The sequence below is a fragment of the Podarcis cretensis genome (assembly GCF_951804945.1).
Source record: "Podarcis cretensis genome assembly, chromosome: 8".
Taxonomy (NCBI): Eukaryota; Metazoa; Chordata; class Lepidosauria; order Squamata; family Lacertidae; genus Podarcis; species Podarcis cretensis.
This window is the reverse complement of record NC_137177.1, coordinates 60,381,848-60,401,488: the sequence shown is the minus strand read 5'-3', so window position 1 is coordinate 60,401,488 and position 19,641 is coordinate 60,381,848.

Sequence of the window (19,641 nt, the reverse complement as noted above, 5' to 3'; positions counted from 1 at the left end):
ATGCCTTGAGAGTGACAGACTGGCTAACAGCAGTTACATCACCTATTATATCAGCACAACATTCTCTCACATTGCATTGCTTTTAAGAGGATTTTATTTTTTCCATCTTTTGGTGTTTGCTGCCTTGGGCTTCTCTGTGAAGAAGGGTGGGATATCAATTTAATAAATATGCTATACATTGTTCCCAAGTTCCCATTTCACGCTAGTCTGGAAAGACACCAAAAGTAGATCCAGATAACACCTTTCTTTTTACTCCGCCATGAAAGTCTGTGTACAAATGACTAATGTTTTGAGCTGGTGATATCAAGTCTCCTTGGATTTACTGGAGGTGGGGGAGGGGGTGATGATTATAGTTACCTTTTGACCAACAGCTATATTTTGCTTATTTGATGTCTTCTGTTTCATGTTGCTCCTTTAATAAGTATCCCTTTGGAGTTCAGGAAAGGGCTTGCCAGATGTCACTGAAGTCTCAGAGACTTGATAATCTTGGTCAGTATTTGAAATCAGGCTCCTGTGAAGACCAAAAAGATTGGCAGCGGCTATAACTCATTATTCTGTCAAGGCATTGACAAAGAGATCTATGTGAAGTGATCTGTGATTACTTGATATTGATTAGAACTCTTCTGGGAGGGAATGGCATGCTGGCTTCTTGAGATAACCCCTCCCTGAGTGAGTTGCGTTCCCTCTTCAAAATAACCTGCAATATAGATCAACAGTGCCATGGGTGACATTCATTAATCTTTGCCAACTGAGTGTCCTCCAGTTGTTTTGAATCACAACAGTGGTGTAGCATGGGGGGACAACGGGGGGTTGCCTTGGCCACAATATTGTTAGGGATGCAAAAGTTCAACACCCAGTGCTGCCTTAATACAGCTGCACGCTTCCATCACTGGGCTCTGTTGAAAATGGCTTCTTCATGTGAACCAGGAAGGACCTCTCCAGACAATGGAATGACTCTTCTTTTCTTATCTCTGTGGCTGCAACCTTCTGGGTGATGCCAATAGTGTTAGGCAGTTGAATGCACATGAGTATTCTGTCCATTTCCCTCCCTCGAGCCCCGGGTGCTGGCTACCCACGCTACGCCACTAGATCACAACTCCCATCCTCCTTCGCCAGTATTGTCCTGCTGGTTCATACTACAACTCCCACCATACAGTATTGCCCTGCTCTTTTGGATTACAGCTCCCATCATCACCAACCAGTATGGCTGTGCTAGCTGGGCCTGATAGGAGTGGTGGTTCAAAACATCTGGAAGGTACCATGCTATTGAAGGCTGACATACATTGAATGTTTTACAGTGGGACAGATAGGGTAAAATTTGAAGAAACATGTCTGAGACTGATATTAGTTTGGACTTCTCTTAGCTAAACCTATACCCCCAAAACAAAAAAAAATCCTTCCAGTAGCACCTTAAAGACCAACTAAGTTAGTTCTTGGTATGAGCTTTCGTGTGCATGCACACTTCTTCAGATACACAAAGAAGATATCAGTCTGTACCTGTGCAAGTTTCTTGGTGAGGTTGATGGACTTCCATTTCATGCGGCTCAATGTGGTGCCTTCCATAGTTCCAGTTACAGATAGGTAGTCGTGTTGGTCTGCCATAGTCAAAACAAAAAAAATTCCTTCCAGTAGCACCTTAAAGACCAACTAAGTTAGTTCTTGGTATGAGCTAAAGAAGAAGTGTGCATGCACACGAAAGCTCATACCAAGAACTAACTTAGTTGGTCTTTAAGGTGCTACTGGAAGGAATTTTTTTTGTTTTGACTATGGCAGACCAACACGGCTACCTATCTGTAACTATACCCCCAAAGAAACCCACAAGCACTCTCTCTCTTCTGCCTCAAAAGTAGATGAATGTCTAGGCCATTGTTACTGCAATTCTGTGCATGTCAACATGGAAGTAATCCCCAATGTGTTCAAGGAGCATAGGATTTTGGTTGAAGCCATATGACTTCACATCTAGATAGATAGATAGATGGAACTCACATGGTTCAAAGATAGGTTGAACTGTCCACCTCCAAAGTCATCTACCTGCAGTCCAAAGTGGAACAGTCTAGGAGCTATTTAACCACATGATCTGCTGCTTCCACAGAGCAACCTTCAGCTTAGTTTGTAGCAATAAAGCCTTCTGAGAACTCTTCAGTTTGATGTGGAGGATAATCTGTTTCTTCCAATAAAAAAAAAGGGGGGGGGGGAGAGAGAAAAGAAAAGCAAGAAAAGAAAAGCTGTATATTTTCCTTGTATCCCTGCAGCCATATGGGGCCCAAAACTCCCATCACAGCATAGAGGTTGATATTGCCCAAACTCTCTTGATACGTACAAAATTAACACAGGTCACACTTCGCTCCATATGGTAACTTATTGTGCCAAGACAACTCAAGGTGCTTTCTAATAGGCGGAAAGTTGCTAATAAATATCTTTTCCTCCCCTCCCCTCCTCTCTCATTTTTCTTTCCTGTTGTGCATAGGAGATTTGACAGCCACATATTCTTCTGCCAAGTTCCTTCAGTAGCTTTACACTTTTTTGGTTGTTGTTGTTGTTGTGGACGTGTGACATTAGTTTAAGTTGACCTAGAAAGAAATTAGAGATAGTTGACTCCAGGCTGAGTAGATGAATCATTACTTTTGTGTCCTCATATGCCCATCTGAAATTTCTTAAGAGGAGAAACCAACATCAAGCCAGCAGTGAGGGTACCAAACTCAAGCTTATGTGTGAATTTCTCCAGGCACAGAAATGAACCTCACAAAACATATCTCAAAAAACAGGAAGGGAGTTTTTCAAACCCCTTCCCCCAAGTTCTCTTCCAGGTCAGATTTTATTTATTTCATTTTCTCCTTTCATTGCATTTATACCTCACATTTCCCTCCAAGGAGCTTAAGGTGATGTAGATGGTTCTCCCAATCCTCATTTAACCCCCACAACAACCCTGTGAGGTAAGTTGACCTCAGAGTGAGTAGCTGGCCCAAGGTAACCCAGTGAGCTTCATGAGCAAGTGGGGATTTAACCCCTTGTCTCCCAGGCCTTTGTGTGACACTTAGTTTAATTCAAGCCAAATAAGAATTTCTGGCTTCTTTCCCCACTCCCAATTCACCACCACCTCCCCAAATTGCAACCATCCTTCTTTCCCCTTTACAAATTCAACTTTGCTGCAGCTCTAGCTATACAGCGGTACCTCGGGTTACATACGCTTCAGGTTACATACGCTTCAGGTTACAGACTCCACTAACCCAGAAATAGTGCTTCAGGTTAAGAACTTTGCTTCAGGATGAGAACAGAAATCATGCTCCGGCGGCGCGGCGGCAGCATGAAGCACCATTAGCTAAAGTGCTTCAGGTTAAGAACAGTTTCAGGTTAAGTACAGACCTCCGGAACGAATTAAGTACTTAACCTGAGGTACCACTGTACTTCCTTTGGTAGTGGTGTGCTGTACTGTGCTAAAATGTAGTCAAGGGGCTCACAGAGCGTACTTCTCTCTACCCACAATAATATCCCTGGTTGTTGTTTTCTCTCTCTCCTGTGGCTGGGAAAGTAGTTAATCAGCTCTTTCCCCAAAGCATAACTGCTCAGAACTGCTGAAAATGGGTTTGGGCCTGGGTGGGGAAAAAAAATGTTTTTCAGGGCCCCCAGCAAGGACAGGCTAAAAATCTTTACATGGGATTTGTATTGATGTGCAAAATAATGGAGGGAAAAACACCCATAAACAAATATGCCCTGCCTGGCATATGAATGAAACATCAACAAATAATGATAAAGACAGAAGAAAATATGCAGCATAGCTAAGTCCCAGGTCCCCTTCCAGACTGCTGGGCCCCAGTAATTTGTACTGGCTCTCACCCATCTCTCCTTGATTCTGCTGCTGCTATGTTGAATGACACAGCCCTGTACCACTTCTGCATTTTCCTAAGGTATCAGGAAACTAGACTGCAACACTGGGATACCCTACAGGAAGCCAGTACCTTGGCCCATAGGACCACACTCTTCTGCAGAGGCATAGCTGTCAACGTTTCCCTTTTTTTAAGGGAAGTTCCCTTATTCCGAATAGGATTCCTCACAAGAAAAGCGAAAAGTTGACAGCTATGTCCAGAGGCTGGTCTGAAGATGAGAAGGCCATTGTGCTACACAGCCCTACGAGTGGGAGCAGTGCTCAGGCCAAAGAAAGACATGCAAGCTCAATAACAGTAATAAAAGTAATAGTAGTAGTAACAAAAATAATAATTTTTGAATGTCTTATGTAGATTTTTCAATTTCGTTGTTCTGTAGGGGACAATGACAATAAAGATTATCGTATCGTAAAAATAATAGCAATATGGTGCTTTATTATACAGGGCGATAGCCATTTATGCAAGGGTTACATTCCTGGTGGTTGCTTGTAAGGGCAAAATCGTGTGAAGTGAGAATGACCCTCAGAACCACCATCTGAGATCTCGCAAATTGGGGCAGTCTGAGATCTTGTGAGATCTGAGACGACCCCAAGAGATCTCATAGCCTCTGAGAAAGCCTTGTGCAACCATCCCAAAGCTTGGTGAGCAAGGCAGAGGGCTTAAAAGCTTTTTCCGTGAAGGGTTTTCCCTTTGCGGAAATGCCTTTCTAAGTCCTCTGCTTTGTTGACCAGGTTCTGAGAAGGTCACGTGAGGCATCTGGAGGTTCCTGTGAGATCTTATGAGAGACTCCACAGCCCAGTAAGTAAGGATCCCCCACCCTCTTTATTTTTTCTTTTTCTTTTGTGATCCGCAGAAACCTGTGACTGCACGAGTTAATGGTGTAAGTTGCAATCTCCTTGCACATATCAAATACATAGTAATATCTCCCCCCCCCCAAGGAAAAAAGCTAGAATCAAATCTGAAATCATGATGGGGGCTAAAGAAATAGGAGGATTTGCAGCTCCAGTTTTAAAAAGATATTATGAAGCTGCATGTTGGACCTGGTTGAAAGAGTGGGTGTTACTTAAAAATATGGAGATTTTGGAATTAGAAAGTTGGGATAGAATTTATGGATGGCATGGCTATCTAATGTATGGGAAAATACAGGTGCATAAAAGATTTATGAATCATTTAGTGATAAAGGCTCTAGTTGAAGTTTGGGAGAGAACAAAGGAGAAAACCATAGAAAAAACTCAGTGGTGGACCTCCCCAGTAGAGGCAACTTCCACACTCAAGAATAATGCAAGAAAACTGTGGCCAACCTACAAAGACTTAGTGGAAGAAATGAAAGAAAAACCAAAATTAAAAGACTATGAAGAATTAAAAAAAGATGGGAATTGGTTGGAATATTTTCAATTGAAAGCGACTTTTGAAAAAGATATAAAAAGCAGAGGGTTTGAAAATAAAATATCGAAGTTAGATAAAGAAGTCTTACAGAGTAAACAAAAAATACTTACGAAAATGTATAAATTATCAAGTAATGTACAAATAATCAAGAAATCAAAAGTAAGAATATGTTAAGGTGGGAACAAAATTTAGGTTACAATATTGAATACAAAGATTGGGTTAAATTTTGGACAAAAAATATAATTTTTATGGCTTCCTATCAATTGAAAGAAAACTTCAAGAAGATGCTTCACAGATGGTATATGTCACCAGACAGGTTGGCAAAAATGAAAAAATCAGGTGATAAGAAGTGCTGGAGGTGTAATAGAATGATTGGAACCTTATACCATATGTGGTGGTCCTGTCTGGAAATTAAGAAACATTGGACTATGATACATGAGGAAATTAAAAGGCTAATAAAAACATCACATAATAAAAGAGCAGAATTACATTTATTAGGAATTTTGAATGGAGACATCCCGAATGACAAAATTAATATTTTCTTATACGCGACAACAGCAACGAGAATATTCATAGCCAATAATTGGAAAGGAAATTATATTCCAACCAAAGAAGAATGGTTGAATAAATTATGCAAATCCTTGGAATTAGCAAAGTTGACTAATTTGATAAGACAAAAACCAAAAAATATAATCCAGAAACAATGGAAATGCTTAAATGAGTATTTATGTAGACAAGGATGAAATATAAGGTATTGGTTGTGTTTAGAATAGATTTATGAGAGATTTAGAAAATTTATTGATTAGAATATTTGTATGAGATTGTATGGGAAAAATACGGAATAACAGATGCAATCTTGCTTAAAATGTATATAGGAAGTGCAGTGTAAGTGATGGAAGTCAGTCAAGGAAATTTTATTATTATTTTCATATTGAGATATTTGTAGAATAAACTTGGGAGAAATTCTTCCAACTTTTCTTCTTCTTTTCTCTTTATTTTTTTTCTTCTTTTTTCTTTCCTTCTTCTTTTCTCTTTTGTTCTTTTTCCATGTATATGTGCTCATTTGATATATATATGTATGTATTTGCAATATTTTGCTTATATTTTGTAACAATTATCTTAAATAAACAATATATTTTTTTAACAAAAATACATAGTAATATCTTGTGAACATGGTAACTTTCCCTCATAAGGGAGTCCCTCCAGTGCCCTGAGAATTTGCAAATGTGTTCCATTACCATTTTAACATTTGTTTGTGCGTTTTTAAAATTACGTTGTGAGATCTGAACGCAGGCCCACTGATGGGTAATGTTTGTGGACATGCCGTACAGTTAATGGCAACCCCTGTGTTCACCTTTGCTCTCAACATAGACAGGAATGAGCCCCCACCATTTCTACCTTCGAACAAAAATAAATAAATCCAGGGCTTTCAAAAGTTCACTGTATGAAAGTGTGTATGCCAATTTTTCTTCACTGCCTCAGGCTGGTGCTACGGTAATAACTTTGGTTTCCAAGGCCTCATATTAAAGGAAGGGGAAGATACGGTGAAAAATTGTACACAATAAACTTTATCTTGAGCCATGTGCAGCGGAGGGAAACACGTTGGGTTAGAGGTGAGGGCGTCACTTACCTTCACCTGGATCCGCAAACTTGAGACTCGATAGGCTGCTTTTCCGATAAATTGCCCAAAGCAGTGCACGCAATTAAAACTTTCTGAAGAACAGGTGTTTGAAATATCCCCCCAGACAAGGAAAGCTTGAAGCTTCTTTGTTGGTTTTGAAATGAAAGAGGACGCTCTCTTTCTAAAGCCATGCAAATAAATCTACTGGGGACTAATTACATGCTACAAATAGATGTAATGGAGGCCTTGAAGGAAGGAAGGAACGAACAAGCTACAGCAAGGTACAAGTCAATGGGACTTTTCAGTGTGGTGTAGTGGTAAGAGACCTGAGTGCAAATCCCCATTTGGCCATGCACCTTGGGCCATTTGCCTCATCCCAGCCTAACCTGCATCACAAGGTTGTTGTTAATATTTTTTCATTGTTTTCCAAAGAAAAGTAACCCACAGCAGCTTATGGGAACAAAAGCACACTAAAAACAAGTATAGCAAACCACCAGCAAAACTCAGCTACACAGATCCTGACCCACACAAATAAGCCACAGATTCCTGAATCCCTTCATTCTAAAGAAGGGCTCTGCCTGGTGCCTAAAAGTAAAGATGGTGCCAAGCAAGCCTCTCAGGGCAGAGCATTCCAGAAGCGAGGAGCCACCACTAAAAATGCCTTTTCTTGTGTTGTCACCCTCTGGACCTCCCGTGGAGGGAACACCTGGAGAAGAGCTGTGTCTGACAACCACAGCGAATGTTGTGAGAAGGAAATGGGAGCAGGGAGACACACGTATGCCATCTTGAGCTCCTTCCGGGAAAAGTATCATATTCATGCAAACCAGTGCTGTTTTTCTAGAAAAAGAGATGCTGGAACTCTCCGTGAACACCTCCTTAATCCTCTTTGAATGACAATGGTGCCCACCTGAGAGGTGGCAGAACTGAGTTCCAGCTGCGGGGGGGGGGGGGGGGGAATGCCCTGCACGCAACAATAAATAAATACAATTAAACCACAGTTTACTCCATGGTAGGCTTAAGACTTAAGGAATCTCCCAGCCATTTAAATGCTGGAGATTTCAAAACCTAAAACGTTTCACTTGATGAAGCATTCAATGAGTGAGCACTGATGGCAGGCGCATTGTAAGGATGGAGTTACTAGAGGGGTGAAAAACTTTCAAATGTGCTGAAGTAGTTCGGCAGAGTTACTCACAGGTGGCTGGAATTAAATTGACTAAGTGGTTTCTCCAAGCACAGCACCTGTCACATCTTGTCTTCTTTTCATAACTTCAAAGATATGAAAGTTATGAAACCAAACCTAGAAAGGGGTCAGAAGCCATCAGCTTCTTTGATTGATGCTTTGTCACATTTTGGCTCATTATCGTGCTGGGAATTTCCTCTACTAAATAAGAGGACTTTGGAGCTTGTAGAGAATTAAGGTTTCGCGTGCATGTGCTCTCTCTCTCTCTCTCACACACACACAGAGCTGCCCCCCTGCTTGCTTTGCTTGCCAATGCTTGCTTCCACCTTGAGCTCAACCAAGCCACCTTTCAAACCCCCTGCCCCGCACTGACTGGCCTTGGCCATCCGCATGCCTGTCTGCATCTTTGATTCCCACCTCCTTGCCTTCTGGTACTGCTGACATGGCCCAGAAGCTCTGAAAACCCAGTTCGTCACCACACTGTAGCTCACAGTGCCACCTGCTGGCAGCCACATGAACTGGAGCGTGATGACATCCTTAGGGAAATATGTATTAGGGGAGACGCACAGGCTGAAATAAGACCAGTTCTAAACAGGATGCATAATTCATGCACCAGTGTTTAAATCTGTAATGGGGAACCTTTTTCAGCCCAAGGGTCACATTCCCTTGTAGCTAGCCTTCCAAGAACCAGATGTCAAAGGCAGGTGGAATCATAGCCAAAAGAGGGTAGACCAGATAATGCAATTCTTACTTTGTATAGTAGCTATATTCCAGGCATGTACAAGAGGTTTCAATGCACACACGCACCCCTTTCCATACAGGCAAGCAAAAGGCACTGTCATAGTTCCAACCAAACAGAAACACTAGAAAAGGGCTCAGAGCAGGGCAGCTATGGGAGTGGCCTAGGGAGAGGGGGTGTGGCTTGGTAAGCAATCTAAGTAGAGTTCTGAGTGCTGGGTAGACAGGCCTGGGGGGTGACATTTGGCCACAGCCCCAATCTTCCCCTCCCATTTAAACGAAGAGCTTACAGAAATTTAGCTGTGGCTGGTATCTGTTTTATGGGATATATTCCCATATAAGTTAGTCTGCCTGTATTGTGACCACCCAGCCCTGAGTGCTCACTGGAAGGACAGATCCTGAAGCTGAGGCTCCAATACTTTGGCCACATCATGAGAAGAGAAGACTCCCTGGAAAAGACCCTGATGCTGGGAAAGATTGAGGGCACAAGGAGAAGGGGACGACAGAGGACGAGATGGTTGGACAGTGTTCTTCAAGCTACCAGCATGAGTTTGACCAAACTGCGGGAGGCAGTGGAAGACAGGAGTGCCTGGTGTGCTCTGGTCCATGGGGTCACAAAGAGTCGGACACGACTAAACTACTAAACAACGACAACAACAACAATCATATTAAGACATCTTTTAATTTCATCTGCCTTTGCCAGGTGAATGACATATTCTGATGAACAAATACTTCTTGTGAGCTGGGTTTTTTTAAAAAAATATCTGTCTTCCCCCTGTTCTGTCTATGTTGTCATTTCCATGTATTTAATTTTTAATCTGTGTTTTATTACCTTTTGCTTTTATTGTTTACAAGCCTGTAATAATTTGTTACTTAAATATATATATATATAAACTTTTCCCCTTTTCTACATTGCTTAGAATATTTGTTTAGAAGCAACTCATAAATACATAGAAGGACAGAAAGGGGACAAGGAAACAGGCAATGGGAATGTTTATGGTTCCACTTCTGTAACCTCTTTTAAAAAAAATTGGCTGCCAACACACTGTACATTCAAGGCATATTTAAATAATAATAATTTATTATTTATACCCCGCCCATCTGGCTGGGTTTCCCCAGCCACTCTGGACAGTTTCCAACAGAATATTAAAATACAACAACCTATTAAATATTAAAAGCTTCCCTAAACAGGGCTGGCTTCAGATGTCCTCTAAAAGTCTGGTAGTTGTTTCTCTCTTTGACATCTGGTGGGAGGGTGCTTGACAGGGTGGGTGCCGCTACCGAGAAGGTCCACTTGGCTTCTCGCAGTGAGGGAACTGCCAGAAGGCCCTTGGTCTGGACATCAGTGTGCGGGCAGAACAATGGGGGTGGAGATGCTCCTTCAGGTATACTGGACCAAGGCCGTTTAGGGCTTTAAAAGTCAGCACCAACACTTTGAATTGTGCTCAGAAACGTACTGGGATATTTAAAGCATATTTAAATGCCCCCAACCCTGGAGAATCCCATAATTGTTTTATTTATTTATTTATCTATCTCATAAAATGCATATACTATTTGATGGATTCTTTTAAAACACACCCACCCACCCACCCCTCAAAGTGGTTTACAAAAAAAGAACAGCAAGATCGTTTGTTTAAGCAGTTTAAAAAACCCATTTAAAACAATATAAAAGAATTAAAATTAATGATCAACTAAAAACCGACTAAAGCACACCTCGGCATTCTGCATCTTTATGGGTAGACTTGTCTAAACAATAAATGTTTCAGCAGGCACTGGAAAGAACACAAAGAAGGCTGATCCAGTGGACAGGGGGTTCTGGAGTGTTGGTGCTGCCAACCCAAAGGTCTCAGATTAATTCCTTTTCCCTTTTACACAAAGAGTCCAAAACGAGTTCTCTGATTATGGTTATTAATAAATTTCAGCAATAGTTTTTCTCTAATCAAACACATCACCCCCCCCCCCAATAACGTCGACAGCCATGTCTGCACGTTATACAGCATCACACCAGTGTCTCAAATCAATATTATTTGTTTAAAAATGCTAGGATGATTGACAGGCTGGTTATTACATCTGACCTTCAAGAGAGAACCTTTAGGGTCTTATCAGTTGGTCAAGCGAAATGGTGAAAGTTTAAACACACAGGGCACCATCCAGCCAAAGTTAAGTTTGTTTAAAAATAAAGAAAGAAATAAACCTATTGATTTTTATGGGACTGGTTTAAGCATTTGCTCAACATGCTCTATCTGCAGGTGCTGCAATGGAAGAAACTTTGGCCAAATACCAAGCAGCAAATGCATTTTTCTTACATCATCATTTCTCCAAATTTGAAAGCACCTAAGAGCAGCCTTTTTTGGGGTTGCCAAATGTCCGGAATTTCCCAGACATAGCTGGAATATGGCAGTCAGGAGCAGCACCTGGGCGGAAATCACTGGACTGTCTGGGAAAACCCATGTCAGAAGTCTAGATTTTGCCAAATTTCCTTTAAAATAGCTCAAAAACTTCATTTTTTTATTTGAGGTTTTGTAAAAAAAAAAAAAAAAGCTAACTCCCATTGTTTCTCCCAGCTGATGGTATTCAGTAGCACATTGTATCTGAAGCTGGAGGTTGCTCACAGCCATTCTTACAGTTGTTCCTTCTATTTCTAGGGTTCAGGCAGCCTGCTGTTCCTTATGCAGCAAAAAATGGGATTAATAGGATTGGGGGAACCTCAACGAAGTACAAAAAATCTTTGGGGGGGGGGGTGTTCTAACAAGGGAGGGGGACTCCCCCCCAAACTGTCTAATGAGGACTCATTTTATGCAGTGGGTCACACAATGCCGTCTGTCTGCTGTGTTTGTGTTTGTATGAAACTGAGTGGGAGGAGAAATGTGTTGGGAATCATTCTGCATAGAAACAGTAAAGATGTTTGTACCTTTAAGAACTGTTTATGGGAGCTTTGGGCAGATTGGGTGCAGCTGGTCATGACTACAAAAGGAGAAAAGCTGCAGTTTGAACTTTGCCTGCAGAAAAAAACACCCACAAGCTTTGCTGTTTGTTGTTTTGTAATAAAACCTTTATTTGATTTGGTTTCACACCGGTCTTGTGGTGTCATAGCGTCTGTCATCTGCCACCAGTGGAAAAAAAACCCTCTAACAAAATGGAATGGAATGGATGGAAACTTGAACAGCAACCCTCCATGCTGCACCATTTTGTTGCAGGGCCCACTGGCAGCCATTCTTCCATGAATTGGGGTTGCATTGCAACAATCAGTGCAGATCTCCACGTGTTGCCTTTCAGTTAGATCTATTATTTTCTGTCCATGTACATGGGCAAATCATTTTGACTACCTTGCAGTGTGGTGTCGTGGTTAAGAGCGGTAGTCTCGTAATCTGGTGAACCGGGTTCGCTTCCCCGCTCCTCCACATGCAGCTGCTGAGTGACCTTGGGCTAGTCACACTTCTTTGAAGTTTCTCAGCCTCACTCACCTCACAGAGTGTTTGTTGTGGGGGAGGAAGGGAAAGGAGATTGTTAGCTGCTTTGAGACTCCTTAGGGCAGTGATAAAGCGGGATATCAAATCCAAACTCCTCCTCCTCCTCCTTCTCTTCTTCTATTGGAGCCACGTTCATTGTCTTTTCTTTGAGAAGTTCCATTGTACGTTATGAAACTTGCACCCAATTCTCCTAAAGCTTGTGTTTACAGTGTTCCTAAATGCTCAGCTTTGGTGCATACAGAGGAACAACTCTTCTATGTTCTTTCCATGTACCTTCTCCAGAGTTACCCTAGGAGCCCATCCTTAATGGCTGACTCAACTCCTTCTGGTCTGATTGCCTCTGATCAACACAGTGTCTAAAAAGCTCCCGTTCTGTGCTGATTGGGTAGCTCCAGCATGGCAGGGACAGGGGCACTGCTGGGACCCTGCTGCAGAAAAAGGAAGCAATCTATGACCCCCGATCACTGCACCTCAGTCCCTGCCTTTGTAAGGGAAGTTCCTCCAGCCCTTTCATCATTGTGGTGGTCCTTCTGATTTCTCCACAGCATTTGTGGTTTGGCAGACTGCAACTGGCTCGGTTGAGCAGCTTCTCCTTTCCTTTGATCAGATTCCTTTTGGTGAGACGCTTTAAATAACAGACGGGTAGCCTTGGCGTCTCACCTCCTAATCACCGTTATTGCCTCTCCGGTCGGTCTGACAAGAAGATTATACTTGAAGCTGCCAAAGGCCGTTATGAGCATTTAAAACGGCAAAGGGCATTATGAGCATTTAAAACAGTACTTACAGGCTCAGAAAAGAAACGGTTGCTTTTTGCAACCCCTGTCTGTCAGCGGGGAAGACGAGGAGTTCGCTCTCTGCTAGAGAGCACTGATGATCAAAGCTAGCTAGATGTGTGGGTTTAGCCCAGGGAAGCGTGGCATTTAAATCTGAATGCTGTGCTGAACGGTTTGCAAATGGAAGGTGGAAACAAACAAAAATGGTCTTCCCGTACCCATTTATCCACCCGGATATTAATTTCCCTGATTAAGTCAAGAATAACAGGTCTGGTAAATAACCACTTGTCATTGACAGTGGGCTCCCCACTGGGAGAGCCTTAGAACAGCTTACCTTGAAATTTGCTACTCTTTCCATGTAAACATCTGTGCCGAGGCCCCCTTGCATATCTGCTAGGGGACATCTTCACAAAGAGCCTCGCTGAACTACAGAACTTGCTTCTGCAGGAGGCAGTGATGGTCACCAATTTGGATGGCTTTAAAAGACAACTGGACAAATTCATGGGGGATAAGGCTATTGGTGGCTACGAGTCACAATGGCTATGCTCTGCCCTCCACAGCTGGAGGCAGCAATACTTCTGAATACTAGTGACTGGAAACTACAGGAGAGGAGAGTCGTTTGTGCTCAAATCCTGCTTGCGGGTTTCCCACAGGCATTTAGCCTGTGAGAACAGGATGCTGGACTAGATGTGCCATTAGCCTGATCCAGCACGGCTCTCCTTATGCTCTCCTGTTCTTACGTTCCTGTGTACCTGCTCAGATTGTGCAGGCTGGATGAGCCTCATATAACCAACCTATGTGAACTGACACACAACCCTAATTCACCCAACCTTTTCCAGTGGCTGTATATCATAGAGGAAGATTGAGACTGGTGGATCATTTTCTTTCTCTTTTTCAGGTAAGCTTGTCTATCACAATTGCTCTTCTCATTGTAAAGGTAAAGGTAAAGGTACCCCTGCCCGTACGGGCCAGTCTTGACAGACTCTGGGGTTGTGCGCCCATCTCACTTAAGAGGCCAGGGGCCAGCACTGTCCGGAGACACTTCCGGGTCACGTGGCCAGCGTGACATCGCTGCTCTGGCCAGAGCCAGAGCCGCACACGGAAACGCCGTTTACCTTCCCGCTGGTAAGCGGTCCCTATTTATCTACTTGCACCCGGGGGTGCTTTCGAACTGCTAGGTTGGCAGGCGCTGGGACCGAGCAGCGGGAGCGCACCCCGCCGCAGGGATTCGAACCGCCGACCTTTCGATCGGCAAGCCCTAGGCGCTGAGGCTTTTACCCACAGCGCCACCCGCGTCCCCCAAATAAGCATGCAATTAAAAACCTTCAGAGGTCCAGCAATGTAGCTTGAATGCCACAGCCTGAGAATAATTATATTGATGCATCACCTTCTAGAAACATCTCCAAGGCTTACTTTGCTAATGGAGAAACCTTGAACTTTATAACTAGGAGTGTGTGCTGGCTAGAGACAGATATAGATGGTGTGTGTTCTGCTTTATTCTTAACTGATGGATGGATTAAGTCTTGATCAGTCAGCAACTGGGTCATATCCAGACCATATATTTAAGGCTCAGTTAAGGCCCATTGCTTCCCCCAAGGAATCCTGGGAACATTAGTTCAAGGAACTACAGTTCCTTAACAAACTGCAGTTCCCAGGATTTTGGGGAGAAAGCCATGCACTTTAACTGTATGATGTGGAGACAGGTGTGCCAACATGAATAAAATATTGGGGAGGGGGCAGGTAAGCCCCACCCCATATAATCAATCACATGACGTGGTGTGTACACACCGTTCTAATGGCAAAGCCCATCAACTTTGTGGGCCCTTGCCTAGCTCTTCATTCATAAGTCCATTCTGCCCTGTTTTTGAATTAATCTGACTTGTCCTCTGAGAACTCCATGGCTGCTACCAGGTCAGGGCTAGACACAACACAACACCAAGCGGTTATTCTATGTGGTTGTAATGAGTGTAGTGGGAATTTTTGACCTTCTGCAATTTGGTTAGCCAATTGTTGATTTTAGAGGTCTTTTAATGATAGATTAAGTTACCATTCTATCGTATTTTAAATTGGGTTATTTATGAAGACTCTGGGAACTTGCTAGCTGAAAAGTGACAGAGAATTAAATAGCAGGAAAGGAGGAAGGATGTGTGCGTGTGTCCGCTTTTATTAACAGCTCCTGATTTGAAAGTATTAGGATGTTTAATAGGGATGGGCAAAAATACTTTTTGTCAAAAGGGTGGAGAGCAAGGGGAAAGTTCAGATAAAGGAAAAGAAAGGTGACAGGTTTTTTTGTGTGTGTTTAAAACAAACACCGCTTTCTTCATAATGACTTTTTCCAGTGATCAATGGCTGAACTTTGCTAAAGTCCTTTATGGCTTCAATTTATTCTCTTGCTGTATGGCTCCAATGAAGTTGCCAATACTCATTCTTCTCTGCCAGACGTTTTTACTTATCCTGCAATCTATGAAAATCATGAAAACTGTTTTCTGTCATTATTTGTAAGTCATCGTCTTCTTGCTTTACAAATTGGCTTGGAAATTTACGGAGGAGATTAAAAAGAAGAAGACCCAGTGCGTTTATTGCCAGCCACACAATGCATCCACCTGTCACACAGTGACCCTTGGGGACAGTGGTGGTCATAAGTCATCATTCCCTTACCTGCTCTTGTATAAAGCCGTTTACAGGAGATATGATGAATTGCTGGAGAAATGGTATCTAAGGTATCAAGGATGGACGCTGAATTGAGAAACAGAGCAGCCAGAGACTGGTCTAACAACTGCCAAAATCAGTTATGAGACTGATTTGGATGGATCTTGGTCTAAGTTTTCAAAGAAAGTTTAGGAGTGCAACAAAACAGCTGTTTTGCTTATGGAGGGTTGATGGCTATGCTCTGCCGCCATGATTGGAGGCAGCAATGCTTCTGAAACCCAGTAGCTGGAAGCCATAAGAGCTTGCAGGCTTCCCGTAGGCATCTATCTGGTCAGCCACCATGGGATCAGGATGCTGGACTAGATGGGCCATTGGCCTGATTCAGTGGGCTCTTTGTATGTTCTTAGATCAGGAATGGCCTTCTCAAAGCTCTCCTTGTGTTTGTGTGTGCTTTTCCTCTGATGTCTCACTCAAGCCAGAAGCGTTTGGTGGCACTTCTCACTTTCATATTGAGCAGAACAATTGCTTGTGTCTCCGTAAGACCCAGAGCTTTCTCCCCACGCAAGCCTTTGAGTGATCCACACCTTCTGTTTCAATAAGCTACAAAGGACTGGGATTATGATTATTAATGCAAGCCACTCTGATAATGACAAGCCTCATTTTTTTTTGGTGGCGGGGCCCATTTGTCTGCATTATCTGAACAATAATATTAGGGTCCAGCAAGCTCTTCTCATTTTCTTGTGAACACTGGCTGACAGGGTTCTCTCCAGGGTTTCAGGTAGAGTCCTTGTGCAGGTGTACCTGGGCAGACTGAAGTGAGGACCTTTCACATCCCAAGCATGGCTCTTCGACAAAAGCATCATGGGGGAAGCCTCGCATATGTTGATTTTGAGAAAGCTAGCTAGCTAGCGAAGCACACATCTCTGACCATTAATGATTCCATTTCTCGAGAATTAACAGAGCTAAGTGCTGCACCACATTCAAAGCACATTAGTTGAGGCGTCTTTATCGAGGGTGAAGACTAAAGAGTATGGCACTTCGCATACACTGGGAGGCACATACAACCCTTAATTAAACAAGCGGCAAGGGCAGGGTTCAAAAGAACGTTTCCATGCCTCTGGGGCTATAATTAAACAATACCGATGACATAATATTCAGCAGCACCATGGAACAACTCTCATTTCTCTATTATCTGAACGCAAGTTGTTACATCGCCTGTTTCTTGCTGCTAGCCTACCTTGCCACAGATTTCTGGGAATCAAGAAAAGGCTTTATTTAGAATTTGCAATAAAAAGAGCTTTTTGGGCAGACATAAAGCAGGTAAATTCACTGTAACCTGAAGATCATCATCAATAGGCAATAAAGAGGAAATAATATGTGTTTGTCTCTTGTTGTTTTTTTGCTTCTTGTAAGTCTATAAAGGCATCTATGATTACAAAGGTGACCCGTAAATTCACTTAAGGAATAAATCTAGCCTCAACTCCCTAAGGCCTGTCCACGGATGTTTGATATGCAGGTAGGACTTTGGAAAGCCAATTAAAGTAGCTGGAGTCTGCTCTCTTTCTCTGTTTTACCAGAAAGCTTAGTACAGATCTGTCCTGTTGTGAAGAACTCTTGAGAGGTATTGTTTATCATTTATACAGCCCTGTCTGAGCACAAAATGCTCTTTAGGCTTTCACCTTGCTGATTTTCACAGTGCTTTTAACAGACTGCTTGTCCTTATCCCCATATCAAAGACTTGAGCAACTGAGGCCAAGAGATGGGGAATTGGCTAAAGCAGGAAGAAGGTACCTGTGACCCCTCCAGATGTTAGAATCATGGAATTGTCGAGTTGGAAGGGACCCAAGGGTCACCAAGGCAGGAATCGCAGAGAAGGAATCAATGGCAGGTGGCCATCCAACCTTTGTTTTAAAAACCTCCACTGAAGAAGAGTCCACCACCTTCTGAGGTAATCCATTCCACTGTCAAACTGCTCTTACCACCAGAAAATTATTCTTGATTTTTTTGCCAGGGGATTCCCCCCACAGAGCTTTAATTTCCAGGGTAGTTTAAGTTTAACATTCAATTCCTTCTCACAGGGAACTCTAGAAATGGTAGCTCTATGAGGGGAATAGGGGATCTCACTATAGTTCCCATAATTTCAGGATGTAAAATATAATATACCCTCAGCTATGATTAGAATCCCAGCAGGTTTCTGTAAGACTGATTACCCCATGGGTTTGTGCTGCTCACTAAAGCATCTCTGCTTTGGGCTTCTCCACGTTGTTTCTTGTCCTGGGGAAAAAACAAACTCAACCAGAGCAAATGGCAACTCGGGTTTACTCCGGATTGACGTTTGCTTTGATTTAGCAGTAAAGGCTGTTCTAGGGAAAGCAATGAGGCTAGGGGAAAACTGCTTGGAACTGTGCCTAGAAAGCACAGGTTAAGTGGAATACTGCTCAGAATCATGCTTTCTGGACTCAGAACAAGTGGATGTGCAGATGAGCCCATTGTGGTAAAGCAAATGTCCTGCATACTGAGGGTCATTGATCCAATCCCATGCATTTCCAGGGCTAAGAAAGGATAGCCCTAGATACCCACTGCCAGACGGACATTACTGGGGCAAATGGCTTGATTCCATATATGAACCAGTGGTTTGATACCTCATATGGCCAACTGACTAGCTCTGCGGAACTGCTCTTCTAAGAATTCAATCACCCACACTTTGGAACTCCCTGCCTGTTGACATCAGATGAGGGCCTTCACAATACTCTTTCTGGCACCCACTAAAAACATTTTTGGTTAGGCGAGCCTATCTAGACATGTTGAGTTTTAATCTGGTTTTTGCTTATTGTTGATTTCAATTGTTTTTGACTGTGTTAAATACTGGTTTATACTTGTAATTTTATTGTTTTTGAGGTTTCATTGCAATCAAGTTGTACATAAATGTTGTGAAATAATAATAATAATAATAGTCAGATTTAGATGTTCGGAGTGGTGGCAAATAATGTCTGACATTTTATCTCTAAACAGAGTAATCATGATGTCTACATGATATACCAAAATAGCCCTATAGAATATGATACAGCTTTCAAACGGATGCATGAAAGAACAACCAGTTTTAAGTTCCGACTGGGATACCTTTTATTTCATCCATGACTCAAGCCGTCTCTCCTTGTAAAATAAGTTGGCGATTTCCCCCTTGTAAACCACTGACGTAGCTCCTTTCCTAGGACTCTTCATTGTCTGATGGAGGCATGCTGTCAAACACAGAATGCAGCGGATGGTGTGATTTCCTTCTCTTAGGTAATGACAGAGCAGCTCCTTAGTCTAATAAGTACTCCTTTTTCCCCCCTTCCATTGTTTGGAAATATTACAGTTGAACTTCTGCATCCTTCCCTGGAAGAGTGACGCCAACTGAGTGGTGCAAACTCAAAGCTTCCTTTTCACTTCAGAAAACAAAGTGCCTGCTAATGTATTTTCTTATCAGAATCTTTAAATTCTTTGTGGTTATTATTTTTTTTAAGCAGGACCACCTCTGCAAAATCTCTTAAGCTACAGACAAAGGAGGTTTTATGCTGTGTGCATTGACATTTTATTTTTGATTAACTTCTTCCGTGGGCTCTTGCTAAGTCTTCACCAGTGAGGTCTCACAATGTTCATTTTAAACTTGGATTATGTGTATGTATTTGGGGGGGGGGTGGCGGTGGCTGGGGAGTGTTATGTTTGCTGACTGCCAAATCAGAAACTTTATCCTCTCAATTGCTGCTAAATTGTATCCACTTTGGCTAATCTCAGCCTCATAGAAAAGAAAAGAAAAGAAATATGTTTTCAATACAAGAATCTCCAGATGATTGCTGGCACCCTTTGTTAAACTATGCAATTCACTATCAATGGCTACTAGTTAGAATGGCTCATTGTTACCTCTGACATGCTTCTGAACAACAATTGCTGGGGAATAGAA